At 43.2% G+C, this 15,123-nt stretch overlaps 1 protein-coding gene and 1 pseudogene across 6 annotated transcripts in view; one reads left to right on the forward strand and one right to left on the reverse strand.

Annotated features, from left to right (window-relative positions):
* Positions 1-15,123, forward strand: part of LOC311602305 (protein FAM156A/FAM156B-like) — a 152,931-nt gene that overhangs the window by 21,854 nt on the left and 115,954 nt on the right. For 3 of the 5 annotated variants that reach the window (XR_014780720.1, XR_014780721.1, XM_084790221.1), the window contains exon 5: positions 12,273-12,409. The exons of the other annotated variants lie outside the window; for them this stretch is intronic. The gene's annotated coding sequence lies outside the window, so the exon portion shown is untranslated. The remainder of the gene's footprint in view (positions 1-12,272; positions 12,410-15,123) is intronic. 5 annotated transcript variants of the gene reach the window in all.
* On the reverse strand, positions 8,881-10,525 carry LOC311602306 (large ribosomal subunit protein eL29-like; annotated as a pseudogene). The gene has a single exon. The product of its transcript is annotated as a large ribosomal subunit protein eL29-like (transcript).

The raw sequence follows: 15,123 nt of genomic DNA on the forward strand, positions 1-15,123 counted from the left end.
TCTGCTCTTCCAAAGGTCCCGAATTCAATTCCTAGCAACTACATGGTGGCTCATGACCATCTGTAATGAGATCTGGTGACTTCTTGTGGCAGGCAGGTGCACAGGGGGCAGAACACTGTATAAATAATAAATAAATCTTAAAAAAAAAGAAAGAGATTGCAGGCTTAATAGATGTCCTGTATGAGACAGTATGAAATGCTAGACCAAATGGGATTGGAAGTTTTCTTCCAAGCTGTCCTGGGAGCTGTCCTGTTCTGATGGGTGGCAGCAACTGAAGCACTTGGGGGTAGAACATGAGAATGCAGGATATCTGTGTCCAGCGTGCTAAGAGGAATGAATCCTATCAGGTCTGATCCAATATCAGTGTCTAATTCTTTTGTTCTGAAAACATACAATTTCCCACAAGCGTTACAGAGTCCTAAACATTCAAATGTATGAGGTGTGTGGGAAGCACAGAACAATTAAGGCGGGTTCTCTGCTCTTTGTATGAGCAGAAGCCAGACATCTGTAAGTCTCTGTTCGTGCCATATGAAGAATGGCATCTAATAAGTCATAGAGAATCTGTTACCAACATGAAGCCCTGTCTATGCATAGACATTCGTATCTCAGCCAGTCTCAGAGCTAGTCCCATGTAGTGGGATTAGCAATATTAGTTACCTGCTTGTTCTGCAGTTTGCTTTCTTTACATCTCGATTATAGCCCCTTCCCTCATCATCTCCCAATCCCATACTCTCCCTCATGCCCCCCCCTAGTCCTCAGAAAGGGGAGCCCTCCTCCCCTAACATCTGACCTCAGCTTATCAAGTCTCAGCTGTACTACCTGTGTCCTCTTCCTCTGTGGCCTGGCAAGGCTGGCCTGCCAGGGGGGAAGTGATCATTGTTGGGGGACCAGACTCCATGTCAGAAGTAGTCTCTACTCCCCATATGGTGGGACCCACAAGGAGACTGTGCTGCCTATCTACTACATCTGAGCAGAGGGTCTAGGTCCTCACCATGCATGGTCCTTGGTTGATGTTTCAATCTCTGTGTTGTAGTGTAGTTATTCTGTATTATGTGGCTAATATCTGCTTATAAGTGAGTATATACCATGTGTGTCTTTTCTGGGGCTGGGTTACCTTACTCAGGATGATCTTTTCTAGTTAAATCCATATGCCTGCAAATTTCAAGATTTCCTTGTTTTTAATAGCTGAGTAGTATTCTATTGTGTAAATGTACCACAGTTTCTTTATCCATTCTTCCACTGAGGGACATGTAGGTTGTTTCTAGATTCTGGCTATTACGGATAAGGCTGCTATGAACATAGTTGAGCAAATGTCCTTTTTGTGTGGTGGAGCATCTTTTGGGTGTACATCCAGAGGTGGTATAGCTAGGTCTTGAGGTAGCACTATTCTCAATTTTCTGAGAAAGCGCCAGATTGATGTCCAAACTGGTTGTACAAGTTTGCACTCCTAGCAATGAAGGAGTGTTTCCCTTTCTCCACATCCTTACCAGCATGTGCTGTCACTTGAGTTTTTTTTATCTTAGCCATTCGGATAGGTATAAGATGGAATTTCAGAGTCATTTTGAGTTGCATTTCCCTGATGACTAAGAATGTTGAGCACTTCTTTAGGTGTTTCTCAGCCATTTGATATTCCTCTGTTGAGAATTCTCTGTTTAGCTCTGTAGCCTCTTTCATTTTCCTTCCTTCCTTCCTTCCTTTCTTCCTTCCTTTTATTCAAGACAAGGTTTCTCTGTGATAGCCTTGTCTATACTGTATGGGTTCTTTTTCGGGGATGCTGGGCTGAGAATCTGGTAGCAGTTTTCTTCAGCCCAGGCACGGAGTTTTCTTCAGCATTCTCAAGGCTAGCTGAGTAAGGCTCTGTCTCGAGATCTGGTATTGAGGAAGGTCTCCTAGGCAGGGAGGGAGGTTTCCAGTCAGATCCCCTAACTTGAACAGTGTGGCTGTGCACTTAGCCATATTGAGACACTGGGAGTCCTCGTCCCTTCTAGCTGGAGGAAGGGAGCCTCATACTTGAGAAAAGGCCATATAGCTGACACTTGGTCAAAATAAAAACAGCTGAGAGTCAAAGAGCTAGGTTTTAATTCACTGAAGTTCTATTCAACTTAAAGATAAAAGAGAGACAAAGCCAGGGACCTGGGGCAAAAGGAGAATTGAGAGTACACATGGAGAGTATGCATGAGGGGAGAGAGAGAGAGAAGAGAGATAGAGATAGATAGATAGAGAGAGAGAGAGAGAGAGAGAGAGAGAGACAGAGACAGAGAGACAGAGAGACAGAGACAGAGAGGGAGAGACAGACAGGAAGAGAGACAGAGAGAGACAGGGAGGGAGAGACACACACACACACACACACACACACAGAGAGAGAGAGAGAGAGAGAGAGAGAGAGAGAGAGAGAGAGGGAGAGGGAGAGGGAGAGGGAGAGGGAGAGACAGACAGGAAGAGAGAGAGAGACAGAGACAGAGAGAGAGGGAGAGACACACACACACACAGAGAGAGGGAGAGGGAGACAGAGAGAGGGAGGGAGAGGGGGATGAGCCCATCCCAAGACCCCTGGGTTTTAAGCCAAGAGTATATAAATTGCAGGAGTCATATTGCCTCTGGGATTGATCCAGGGCAGCTTCGATGAATGTTTCTTTAAAGAGTCAGCTTTTGACACCTTTTGGCCTAAAGCCTATGTGATTTGCTTTGAATCTGTCTCTGCAAGAAACTAGCCTTTTAACACATTTTGTCTAGGGTCTTATGGACTGTTGTCAGCAGGGAGTACACCAGCCTATTTCCTAGCATGAAGCTTTCCAGGAAGGGAGTGTCTTCCACCTACAGACAAAGGCCCACAGTCCTGGACCAGGCTGGCCTTGAACTCACAGTGATCCATCTGCCTCTGCCTCCAGAGTGCTGCAATTCATGGCATGTGCCACCATGCTGAACTTTGAAACCCATTTCTTAATTGAGTTATTTGGCTTGTTGGTTTTTAATTTTTTGAGTTCTTTATATGTTTTGGCTATTAGGCCTTTGTCGGATGTAGGGTTGGTGAAGATCTTTTCCCAGTCTGTAGGCTGTCGTTTTGTTGACTGTTTCCTTTGCCTTACAGAAGCTTTTTAGTTTTATTGTTGATCTTAGAGCCTGGGCTGTTGGTGTTCTGTTCAAGAAGTTGTCTCCTGTGCCAATGTGTTAAACGTTTTTCTCCACTTTTTCTTCTAACACATTTAGTATGTTTAGTTTTATGTTGAGGTCTTTAATCCATTTGGACTTTAGTTTTGTGCAGGGTGATAAGTGTGGATGTATTTGCATTTTTCTTAATGTAGCTATCCAGATAAACCAACATTTGTTGAAGATGCTACGTTTTTTCCATTGTATATATTTGGCATTTTTGTAAAAAATCAAGTGTCCATAGGTGTGTGGGTTTATTTCTTGGTCTTCCATTTGATTCTGTTGATCAACCAACCTATTTCTATACCATTACCATGTTGTTTTTGTTACTGTTGCTCTATAGCACAGCTTGAGATCCAGGATGGAGATTCCTCTGGAAGATCTTTTATTGTACAGAATTGTTTTAGCTATTCTTGTTTTTTTGTTTTTCCATATGAAGTTGAGGACTGATCTTTCAAGGTCTGTAAGAATTGTGTTGGAATTTTGATGGGAATTCCATTGAATCTGTAGATTGCTTTTGGTAAGATGGCCATTTTTACTATGCTGATCCTCCCGATCCATGAGCATGGAAGACTGGTAAGCAGTGGTCAGGCAGAGAGAGATTCAAGCCCAGAGCCGCTCGCTGGGGTGTCCCACAGGTCTCTTAGGGGTTATCAGCTGATGGGCGTTGTTACCTGCACCCAACTCACCTTTGCATCTTCTCAGTGTCCCAGATGGCCCAGGCTAGTAAGCTGTGGGTAGGCAGAGAGAGATCCAAGTCCAAAGCCACTCAGTTGCAGCTAATGTGGGTTGTAGCCCATGCCCAACTCAGCTCTCCGGACTCTGTTTCACTTCTGCTCCAATCTGTTCCCCCAGGGGGCTGCTGTGTCCACTGGAGTATTTGGAGGAGTGTAGGTACTCAAGGTTGTGACTCCTGAACTTGGGGCTATCCAGCCATGATGGGAGAGGAGAGCTGGTTGTGATCTTTCCCAACCCCTTCCCTTCAGTCGATTTCACAGCCTCTGATCCTCTGTTCCCTACACTCAGCACACACTGGGTGCTGCTGTCTTGGTCTCCCCCCTTGCAGCTTTTTAATATTCTTTTTTCCCCGTGATAAACATAGACTCAGAAGTCTTAATAATATTGTTGTAAATAGAATACCAACATACATTAAAACTATTTTACCCTATGATCAAATATCTTTCCTTTCTTATTTTTTTAATATTTTTTACATAAACATTCATATTATTACACATATAAAATAAACTACATACAGCAAGAAGAACCACAAAACAATCAGGAATTATATTAATGTTCCATTCATAGTGTTTTGGCTATTTGCATTTGGCAGCCTTGAAGAAAGCATCTTTCCTATCTTAGTGAGTCTAAAATTCTGAATTTAGATCAATATCTATCATATCTCATCTCTATCAACTTAAAACATTTTTCTAGACCTAAAAACATCACATTTGAAGGTATCTCCATAAAGAAGTTCTTTGATGCTCATCGTCTTTGAGGTAGACTGGCTGTTGCCAGGAGTTAACCTGTCTCATTGTTAATCTTTAAAATAATAAAAGCATCTTTAAGTGTATGCAGAGAACCAAGAACCCCTGTTAAAATGTAGCAATTCTCCCTGTGTGGGGGAGGGAGGACTGCTGCTGAACCTCTGACATGCGCTCCACAGTACTCACAATTTGGTCACTGCCATTTGGCAAGATTGCCTAGTGGGCACACAGAGGAAGGGGATGCAGGCTATCCTGATGAGACATAATAGGCTATGGCCAGAAATTCTTGTAGGAGGGCTTCCCCATCAGAGGTCTAGGGGAGGGGAACAGGGCAGAAAGGGGAGGGAGGGTGGAATGGGAAGATAAGAGGGAGGGGATAACAATCAGGAAGTAATGTGGATAAATAATAAAGAGAATATACATTTAATATATCTGGGCGAAGGAGGAGGTTGCTTCAGAGACTGATGTACCAACCGAGGACTATGCATGGCGATGACTTAGACACTCTGCTTAGATGTAGTACATAGGCAGCACAGTCTCCATGGGGCTCCCACAATTTGGGGAGTAGAGACTATTTCTGACGTGGACTCTGGCCCCCATTGATCACTTCCCCCTGGTTGGACTACCTTGCCAGGCCACAGAAGAAGAGGTTATAGGTAGTACAGATGAGACTTGATAGACAGAGGTCAGATGTTAAGGGAGGAGGGCTCCCCTTTCTGAGGACTAGGGCAGGGCAGGAGAGGGGATGAGGGAGGGGGCTACCATTGGGATGTAAAGAATTCAAACTGCAGAACAAGCAACTTATATTGCTAATCCTACTACATAGGGATAGCTCTGGGACTGGATGAGACATGAATGTCTAGGCATAGCCAAAGCTTCTTGTTGGTCACAGAATTCCTGTGACTTATATTTAGATGTCATTCTTCGAATGGCATGAATAAAGATTTACAGATGTCTTTCTTCTGCTCATACAAAGAGCAGAGAACCAGCCTTAATTGTTTTGTGCTTCTAGCACACCTCATATATTTAAACTTTTAGGACTCTGTAATGCTTGTGAGAAATCATAATGTTTTCAGAACAAAAGAACTGGACACTGACCCTGGATCAGACCTGACAGAATTAATTTCTCTCAGCATGCTGGACACTGACATCCTGCATCCTTCATGTTCCAGCCCCAAGTGCTTCAGTTTCTGTGCCTCATCAGAACAAGACAGCTCCCAGGACAGCTTGGAAGAAAACTTCCAATCCCAATTGGTCCAACATTCCAGACTGTCCCACACAGGACTTCTATTAAGCCTGGAATTTCTTAACATTTAGAAACTGAACCACAAATGGTACTCCTAGCTTATTTTACCATCTTCTGCAATTTTATTTGGGCCCCTTAAGGGAATGATGCCCCATTTCCCTTAAGGGGGCTTGGGCAGGTTTTTGGTTGCTGTCTTGGGTTATAGATGTTTGTTTTTATTGGAGGTTGGTTATAAGTTACTATTGGTCATATTCAGAGAGAAAATGAGGTTGGACTCAGGGATATCTGTCTTTTCTTTTATCTTTCTTAGGTTTGGAGATAGGGCTTGAAAAGAAAGAAGGAGGAGTATAGAAATATATAGGAATGATAGGACAAAAAGTGGATTATTGAGTCTACTCCTCATCTCAAGGCCTTGTTACTCACAAATAAGGATATTTTTAATTCATTGGTAGAGAATTTTGTATATTGATGCTTTTAACAGTTTTTATTTTTTTAGTACATCTAGTGTTTTCAATATTATATCTTGAGGGGACTTTTCTGGTTCCTTCCATTTGGTGTTCTGTAAACTTCTTGTACATTGATAGGCCTCTCCTTTAGTTTAGGGAAATTTTCTTTTATGATTTTGTTGAAAATATTTTCTGTGCCACTGACCTAGGATTTTTTTTTTCTATTCCTATTCTTAGATTTGGTCTTCCATAGTGTCCCAGATTTCCTGGATGTTTTGTGCCAACAGGAGTTTTTTAGATTTAACTTTTTTTGACCAATGTATTCATTTTTTTCTGTCATATCTTCAATACCTGAGATTCTTTCTTCCATCTCTTGTATTGCATTGGTGAAACTTGGCCTGTAGTTCCTATTTGAGTTCCTAAATTTTTCATTTCCAAATTTTTCTCAGTTTTGGTTTCATTTATTGATTCTGTTGCCACCTCAGATCTTGAATCATTTTTCTTTCTTTCCAGTGTTTGTGTTTTCCTGGATTTCATTAAGGAATTGGTTCATTTCCTCTTTAAGGACCTTTATCTTGTGCACAAAGGCTGTGGTAAGGCCTACTGGGCTGTAGTTCAGACAGACTGTCCTGCCTGTTGCTGATTGAGGTTTTATGCTGCTGTCTTGGCATCTGGGATTGGGAAGAGTGTAATTCTAGATGCTGATGTCTGCTATTGTCTTTGTTGGGTGGGGGTTTTGTTTCTTGGTTTCTGTTTACTCTCTCGATCTTAGGAGAGTGTGCTGTCTGTGTGTTGCTTGCGGAAAATCTTCTTGGGTCCTGCTAGGTGTGCAGGATGAGGCCTTTATGTAATATGTGTTTTTGGGTATTGGGACCTGACATTTAGGAATGGGCATGGGGGACTTTCACAGAAGGGGGAACGCAGGGTGTTCCCTCAGGATCCCCTTAATTCATACCCTGGAGGCAGAGGGCATTGGCGCGGGGCACAGCAGATACAGCAGAGGGTCTGGTGCAGAGCTGGCAATGAGATTGGGGCATTCCCCTTGCAGGAATGGAGGGAGAGGTAAAGGTTTGCAGTCAGCCTACTTGCTTATCTGACTGGAGTTAAGTTGCATTTTTTTTTAATTTTTATTTTTTTAAATTAATTTATTCATATTACATCTCAGTTGTTAGTCCACCCCATGTATCCTCCCATTCCTCCCTTCCTCCCACTTCCCCCCTATTCCCCTCCCCTCCCCTCCCCTATGTCTGTGTCTGAGGGGGACCTCCTCCCCCTGTATATGCTCATAGGGTATCAAGTCTCTCCTTGGTGACCTAAGTAGCATGTTAGTTTTACTAACTATATATTTGTATATATGCTTAAAAAGGAAAATATAAGTGCACACTTACGTAGCTGGGACAGGTCCCATGATGAAGACCCTCACACTCTGTGCTAACTGTGCAATTTCTCTAAATACAGGACACTATACATTATATGGTAGTAAGGGTTTGTATTCCTATTCTCCCTCCAAAAGTGAAATGTTACCACAAAGTGTTAAATATATTAAAAAGATTGTTTTCCTCCTCCTTTTGAGTTTTGGCTCAGGGTGGTCTAAGAGACCTCTCCAAACAATATAGAGCATTACTATTTCCCTTGGAGGCCTCCAGGACTTTAAGGTAAAGTTCCTATTGCTGAAGAGAACACATATTTCAGACTGGAGACCCAGAGGAATTGAGCTGGATGACCTGATAACCTCTTCTCTATGGCTGGCTCTCATAGTACCAGAAAGAGCTGCCACGGGAGAAAAGTAATCAGCAGTCCTACTGGGATGTAAAGCCTATCAGGTACGCCAATGGCCAGAGAGAATCAAAGGTGCAGTAGTGGCACATATCTTGCATGTAACCAAATGCTACCTACTTGGACTTGAGGCTCACTCAATAGGAGAGACTTCATGCCTGTTATTATAGACTTAGCCAGCTATTTATTGATGGCTGATAAAGCCATGGAACCTGGAGGACAGCCTACTACTGTCAGTTTCCTAAAGTAGTATAATATTTAACTGCATTCTCAATATTTATCTGAATACCCATAGAAAAATGTAGACATCGTCAAAGAAGCTTCTTTTGACAGCAGATGAAAATGATTGCAAAGATCTATAACTAGTCAAAAGTACAGAGGAAAAGTGACAGTGTGGTGCCCAGCCCTAATCGATGCATCTACAATACAACCCCTACACCTAAGACTCAGGGACCATCTTAGAAGGAAGAGTGAGCAGATAGCTTATAAGTGCCGGAGGACGGAAGTCTGCTATGAGATGTGCCTTCTCTATGTGACAAGGAATGTGCACCCGTGATGTCTCAATAATATGGTCACCTAATCAAGACCTAAACAAGGGCCCCACCAGTGAACATGCTAGTGTGGATGGGGGAAATCTCACAAGGCCACAAAATTAGATGCAGAGCTAAAGGCAATTTAATGACTGCTGAGAGAAGGAGAATAAGTCTTTCCAAGTGATGAACCCCAGCCCCCCAATTGTTTATCCAAGCCCAACTAGTTATTCTTTTTTTTTTTTTAACAGAGCTTGCCTCAGGTTTATTTGTAAAAACAGCATAGGACACTGGTCATCTGTGAATAGTGTGTAGGTGGGTGTGTCACACCAGCCCATCTGTCTTCACATTGGCAGAAGCCTTTTCTATGGGGCCTTCACAGGAGCCTGGGCACCTTTGGGAGCCTGAGCTGGGGCTGAAGCCTGGGCCTTAGATGGAGCTGCAGCTTTCACCTTAGTTTGAACCTTGGGCTTTGGTTGGCAGAGCTTATGACCCTTGCTCATGTAGCTTCGAATCTGCTTCCCAAGCTTGGGATGAGGGATGAAAACAAGCCACCTGAGTTCGCAGCTGGGGCCCTTTAGCATCTTGGGTTTAGTGGCCTTAGGCTTCACAAGGACTGTAATGGCCTCTGCAGGCCCACTCATTGCCTTTGCGTTGTTTGCCTGCATCTTCTTCAGGCCTTTCTTGTTGTGCTTCTTGGCGAAGCGCATGTTCCTCAGGACCTTGGGGTCAGCCCCCTTAAGAGATTCCTATCTTTATGACTGGGATTTCTTGATGCCATTTCTGTGGCATTTGCGAGCTGATTGTGTGTGGTGTGGTTCTTGGACTTGGCCATGTGTTGCATGGTAACCAGCAGCTCTCTAAGCGCCTGGGACCGGAAGAGCCCAAGTGGTTATTCTTAAAAGTATATACATTTGAGCAACACTAAGTGAACTCAACAGATTTTATTTACGTATTTTTATGTTTACATGAGTACATATGTATGTAATGATAATAAGGGGGGAGGTCATGAGCTGAAGAGGGGGCACAGACAGAGGTGGAGGGCGAAGGGGGAATGGTGGAAATACAGTAGCCATACAAAATTCTTTTTTAAAAAACTTTAAAAAATTGAGTTCCTCTATACACTGGTCCCCTTCACCCTCAACTTTTAGATATTTCTTATTTGCCTCTCCCACAACTCTCTCCCCTCACCAGACCTCTACTGCTGGTGGTCCTGTCTCCAAATAGTACTTTGTTTTCATGAGGTGTGTGTGTGTGTGTGTGTGTGTGTGTGTGTGTGTGTGTGTGTGTGTGTGTGTGCGTGCATTCCCCTTCCTCCCACACTTTACACGTGTTCCTCCAATTTCATAGACACCCTTTATACTGTCATGTCATACACATGTGTACATAAAAAGGTGTGTACCTAGGAGACATAGTGTGATATTTGACTTTCTGTGTCTGACTTATTTTGCTTAACAACGATCTATTATCTCCAGTCTGATCCATTTTCCTTGAAAATGTCATGATTTCCCTCTTTTTCACAGCTGAATAAAATCTCACTCTGTGTGTGTGTGTGTGTGTGTGTGTGTGTGTGTGTGTGTACCACGTTTTAATTGCTGCTTACAATTACAGCTAGGTTGATTCCATTTTCTTGGTACTCTGAATAGCACAGTGATAGATAGGGATGGTTAAGTGTTGCTTGCTGGCTTGGTTTGGTGATCACCAAGGGTGTGTAGGTCTTTGTGTGCTGCTGCCTTTGATCCCTTTAGAGCCCTGGTTCTCAACCTTCCTCACGCTGCAACCCTTTAATACAGCTCCTCATGTTGTGGTGACCTCCAACCATAAACTTATTTTTGTTGTTACTTCATAACTAATTTTGTTACTGTTATGAATCATAATGTAATGTCTCTGTTTTCCAACTCAGGAATAGTTGAAAAAAAAAATGACCTTACAGAGAAGTGAAATAGATAACAGCTGGGGTGCCAAGGTGGGCCCATAAGAAAAATCCCAGTTTGAAAAGCAAAGGCAGTGAGCAGTAAGTAAGTAGTCTATTTTATCCTCAGTTCCAGGCTGGCACTAACAGTGGCAAGGAAAAAAATCCCTACTGCAAGTTTCTGCTGTTTTTTTAAAACACAAAGGGCGGGGGAAGAGGTGTATTTGTTCATTGTGCTATACAATATTGCCATCTCGTGGCCAGAGAAATTGAAAATCACGTACATCCCGAGAAAATGGTTTTCTTTCCTTATTTAGGACTAACGCTGAGAGAAAGAGCACAACACCCCTGAGAAGGAAAGGCTGAAGTAGCAGCTTGCTCAGCGATGTGAGCTCAGAATTGGGCTGTTAGGGTCAGCAGTGTTCGGGGTCAGGGGGTGGGGGAGGGTTTGTGCTATGATGAACAACGAGATCGAAAGTGGGGCTGTGTGGGCGGTATGATAGATTCAGCAGCCCGAACCCCTTGCCTTATAAAAATCTTGAAACTGCAAGAGAACAAAGGCAGGAAAATGCTCATGACTGTGCCACTCAAACCGGTGGCATCAGCCAATCCAAAGACTCGCTATCTCTGTCCATCTCCTAAGTCCCGGACTTCCTGTTGCTGTTGCTATGGCTCCGAGGGCGGGACTAAGGAAAGCCGATGCCCTGCCCACCCCCCCCCCCATCCCATCTACCTACCCTATTCCTTGCTTTTATACCAGTGACACAAAGAACTGAAGTTTTTGCTTGTCATTAAATTTAAGTTTCTATGACCAGTAGATGGCATTGTTACCCAGTTCTTGCGCCGGGCTTTTGTTTCTACCCCGCCCTTCGTGTTTGAAAAAAATGCAATCACTTCTACTTTTTCTGTATTGAAGTGCCTTTGTTTTCTCAGTCTAACTGTCTTGATTGGAAAAGGCCTGCTAGCCTCCAAGAAGTGGATTTACCTTTTCTCAACTGTTTTACTGCCTAAAAACCAAGCCTTTGCTTTTCAACACTTCTCCCCCACCCTCACCCCCAGGTTGGGTGGCTTAAGCACTCCAAGTCTGTCACTCCAAGTCTGTGTTGGCCTTCTCAGGTCTTAATCTTTTCTTAACTAGTCCTTTTACCTATGGACAGTTATTAAATTCTTTTTTGGGGAAAATAAACTTTTATTTATTTATTTTTGTTTAGCATATTTCTATTTTTTTATTAAGTATTTTTAATTTTTATATATTCACTTAACCACTTGACATTTTTACAGAAGTTTATTGATGAAAATATTTACAGGCAGTCGCATTATTGCGTGGTCAGTATTGATTATATTTTGTTATAATTGTATTGGTTTTTTTCATGTTTACCAGTACATTTAAAATATGTAAACATCAGTATCTGCACCACTGCTTTATTTATGAAATCATTACAGTGAATCTGAATGGCATGTATAATTGCTGAGTGAAACATTAAATTTGGCCCTTATTATGTTTAATGTTTCATTGTATTAGTAAACATTTAGAAAGAGTGGACAGTTTTTCTTCTCATATGACAATTTTGTTTAATAACTGATTTTTTAAAAACAGGAATAAATTTTAACTCTGTATCTTAATAGTAGGTATCATAAAGTATTGTTTTGCTCTCTTCCTCATCTTTAAAGAAAATTTTAGCATAGAAACCGAACCATGCCTAACAATTATCTCTGTTTCTCTCTCATTAGAAACATCTTTGGGGAGATGGCCCAGTCAGTCAAAATCTTTGTTATTCATGAGGACCTGAGCTCAGATTTCCAGCACACACTCATGTAAAGCCTGGCATTGTGGCATGTGTGTAAAGTGAAGGTGTGACCGCTTCAAGGTATGGCTGAGGGGAAGGTTTACATTGTATGTCTGAGGGAGAGTACAGCCAGAGCAGGAAGGGAAAGCCGTAGACTAAACATGGCCAGCAGGATAGACCTGGCTATGAGGGTTTGTGGGAGTGAGAGAAGAGGACCAAAAGAGAAGACCAAAGGACCAAGAGAGCAGGCATGGCCAAATGCTGGCTTATATAGGAGGGAGAAGCTGCAGGGGAGGGAGGTCCATGTGCTGGAGAAATTAGTGTCGGGGTCTGGCTGAGAAGAACCATGGGGATTGAGTCTGGAGGCCAGGAGGAGCTTTGGTATGCTCTGAAGCACCACAGAGAACAATTTGTGAGTTTCTTTTAGGCTTGAGAACCTGGATCTGTATGTAACCCTATTATTGGGTGAGTGGAGACAAAAAGCCTGCTGGGTTTTTCTGGCCAATGAGTTCCAGGATCAGTTAGAGACTCTGTCTCAAAAAATAAGATGGAGCAGCACACTTGTCCTCCATAGAGACTTAACACACACCCCAAAAGAAGACAACGGCAGCAGCAACAAAACCCTAGATCTGTTATTGTCTAAACAGTTAATGCTCACACAGTCTCCTGATCTACTGTATCGTCCCTGGAAAAAAAATGTAGACTAAATTTTTAGGTAGTACTTTTGGTTTGGTTTGGGATGGGGCTGGTGTTAGGATTCTGCTTCTGTCTGCCTACTTGTGATGTTACTGCTTACCTGCCACGATGGCGCGTCCCTGCCCATCGCCATATAAAAGGACAAACTGTCCACGTGCCCTCCTTTTTTACCCCTTTCTGTCTCTGTCCCCTCCTCCCCTCCCCTCTTACTTTACTCTCCTTCTTTCTCTTCCTGTCTCTGTTTCTGTCTCTCTGGGGTACCCCTACCCTCTTTACTTCATTGTCCTGTGGAGAGGGCTCCTTTCAGTCTTTGCAGAGGTCCTGTAGGCTTCCATGGCAAGCTGAGAACACCTTTTCATCCTTTCACTGTATTATTTATCATATACTCCAGAAGGCAATTCACTCATTTTTTTTTTTTTATCTGTTTCATTTGAGATGGTTTGGCTTGTTTTCCTTCAGTTGAGAAAGAGTCTCACTTTGTAGACCTCACAGGTCAGGAACCCACAATTTCCGGCCTCAGCTCTATGAATGCCAGGATCAGAGGCTTGTACCTCACCTGTCAATTCATTTCTATTGTAGGCAGTTTTCAATATACAGAAAAGTATAAATAAAAGAATACTCATAGAGCTGGGTGTTGTAGCACATCCCTGTGATCCCAGCACTTGGGAGGCAGAGGCGGGCAGATCTCTGTGAGTTCGAGGCCAGCCTGGTCTACAAAGTAAGTCCAAGACAGTGAGGTCTACATAGAGAAACCCTGTCTCAAAAAAGAAACAAAAAACTACCCCCCCAACCCCCCAAAACCAACCCCACCAAAAACAGTAGTCATAGCTCAAGTGCTTATATACATTCACTTAAAAGTAATATGACTATCACCTTCATTTTTTTATATTTGAGATTGTAGATTGTTGAATATTGAATTCTGAAACTATATTTTGTGACATTCGGTATTTTGTACTTTTTTGGAAATTCAAATTTGCCAATAGTCCAGAACATAAAATGTGGTGGTTTGAAGAAAGGCTCCCATAGGCTCCCATATTTAATGCTTGGTCACTGGGGGCCAGGGGGGGCGGGGTGTAAGGTTGGGGGGTGTTGGGGAGGGTGGGTAGGAGGATTAAAAGGTGTGGCCTGGTTGGGTGAGGTGTGTCACTAGGGGGTGGGCTTTGAGCTCTCAAGAGCCCATGCCAGGCCCAGGCCCCTCCCCTCTCATGGCCTGTGGATCAGGAGATTGTTCCCAGCTTCTGCTCTAGTGCTATGCGTGCTGCCGTGCTCCCTGCCATGAAGTTAGTGGACTAAACCTCTGAAGCTGAAGGCAAGCCCCTAGTGAAATGCTTTCTTTTCTAAGAGTTGCCATGGTCTTTGTGTCTCTTCACCGTAATAGAGCAGTGACTAGAACATGTATCTTCTGCAACTATTCTTACATTGTTTCTGAAATATATAAAGAGATAGTCTATAACTGTTTTTTAAATTAGTTTTTATGCAAAGTCTCTCTATGTAGTCCAGGCTATCCTGGAGCTTGCTATGTAGACCAGGTTGGCCTCTGCCACTTGAGGGCTGGCTTGGATTAAAGGTGTGGGCCACCATGTCCAGTACTTTATAACAACAACTGTTAACAAATCTTTTCCATACTTTAGGTAAGCTCCCTTATGTGGAGAGGTTAGGTAACAGATCCTTTAGCTGCTCTGTCCTCCAAACCAGGCCATGCTCCTTTTCTCTCAGCTGGCTTAGCTAATCTGATCTGCCTCTAGTTTGCTTAGCAACCTCTCACATCATGATCTGTTGCTCACCACCAGGTGTGTGCTAGAGGGCCACACCTGCCATCTTGTCTCTCCTATACCCCCTTCCCATTTCTCTCTCTCTCCTCTCTCTCTCTCTCTCTCCTCTCTCTCTCTCCCTCTCCCACTCCCACACACACACACATGACCCACTCAGGCCCTAACTCTTCTCCTTTTCCCTCAAAGAAATCTCTCCATATCATATAGGTTGCGTGGCATCTCATTCTTGATGATAGCAGCCTTGACCTTGCAGCTCTGGTGGAGTTATCTCCCTCCCAAAGACAGCTGCAAACTAAGTGGAAAGGCGAGGCCCCTGTGGAGTCTTAC

The sequence above is a fragment of the Acomys minous genome (genome assembly GCF_964271855.1).
Source record: "Acomys minous genome assembly, chromosome: 7".
In the NCBI taxonomy this organism is placed as follows: Eukaryota; Metazoa; Chordata; class Mammalia; order Rodentia; family Muridae; genus Acomys; species Acomys minous.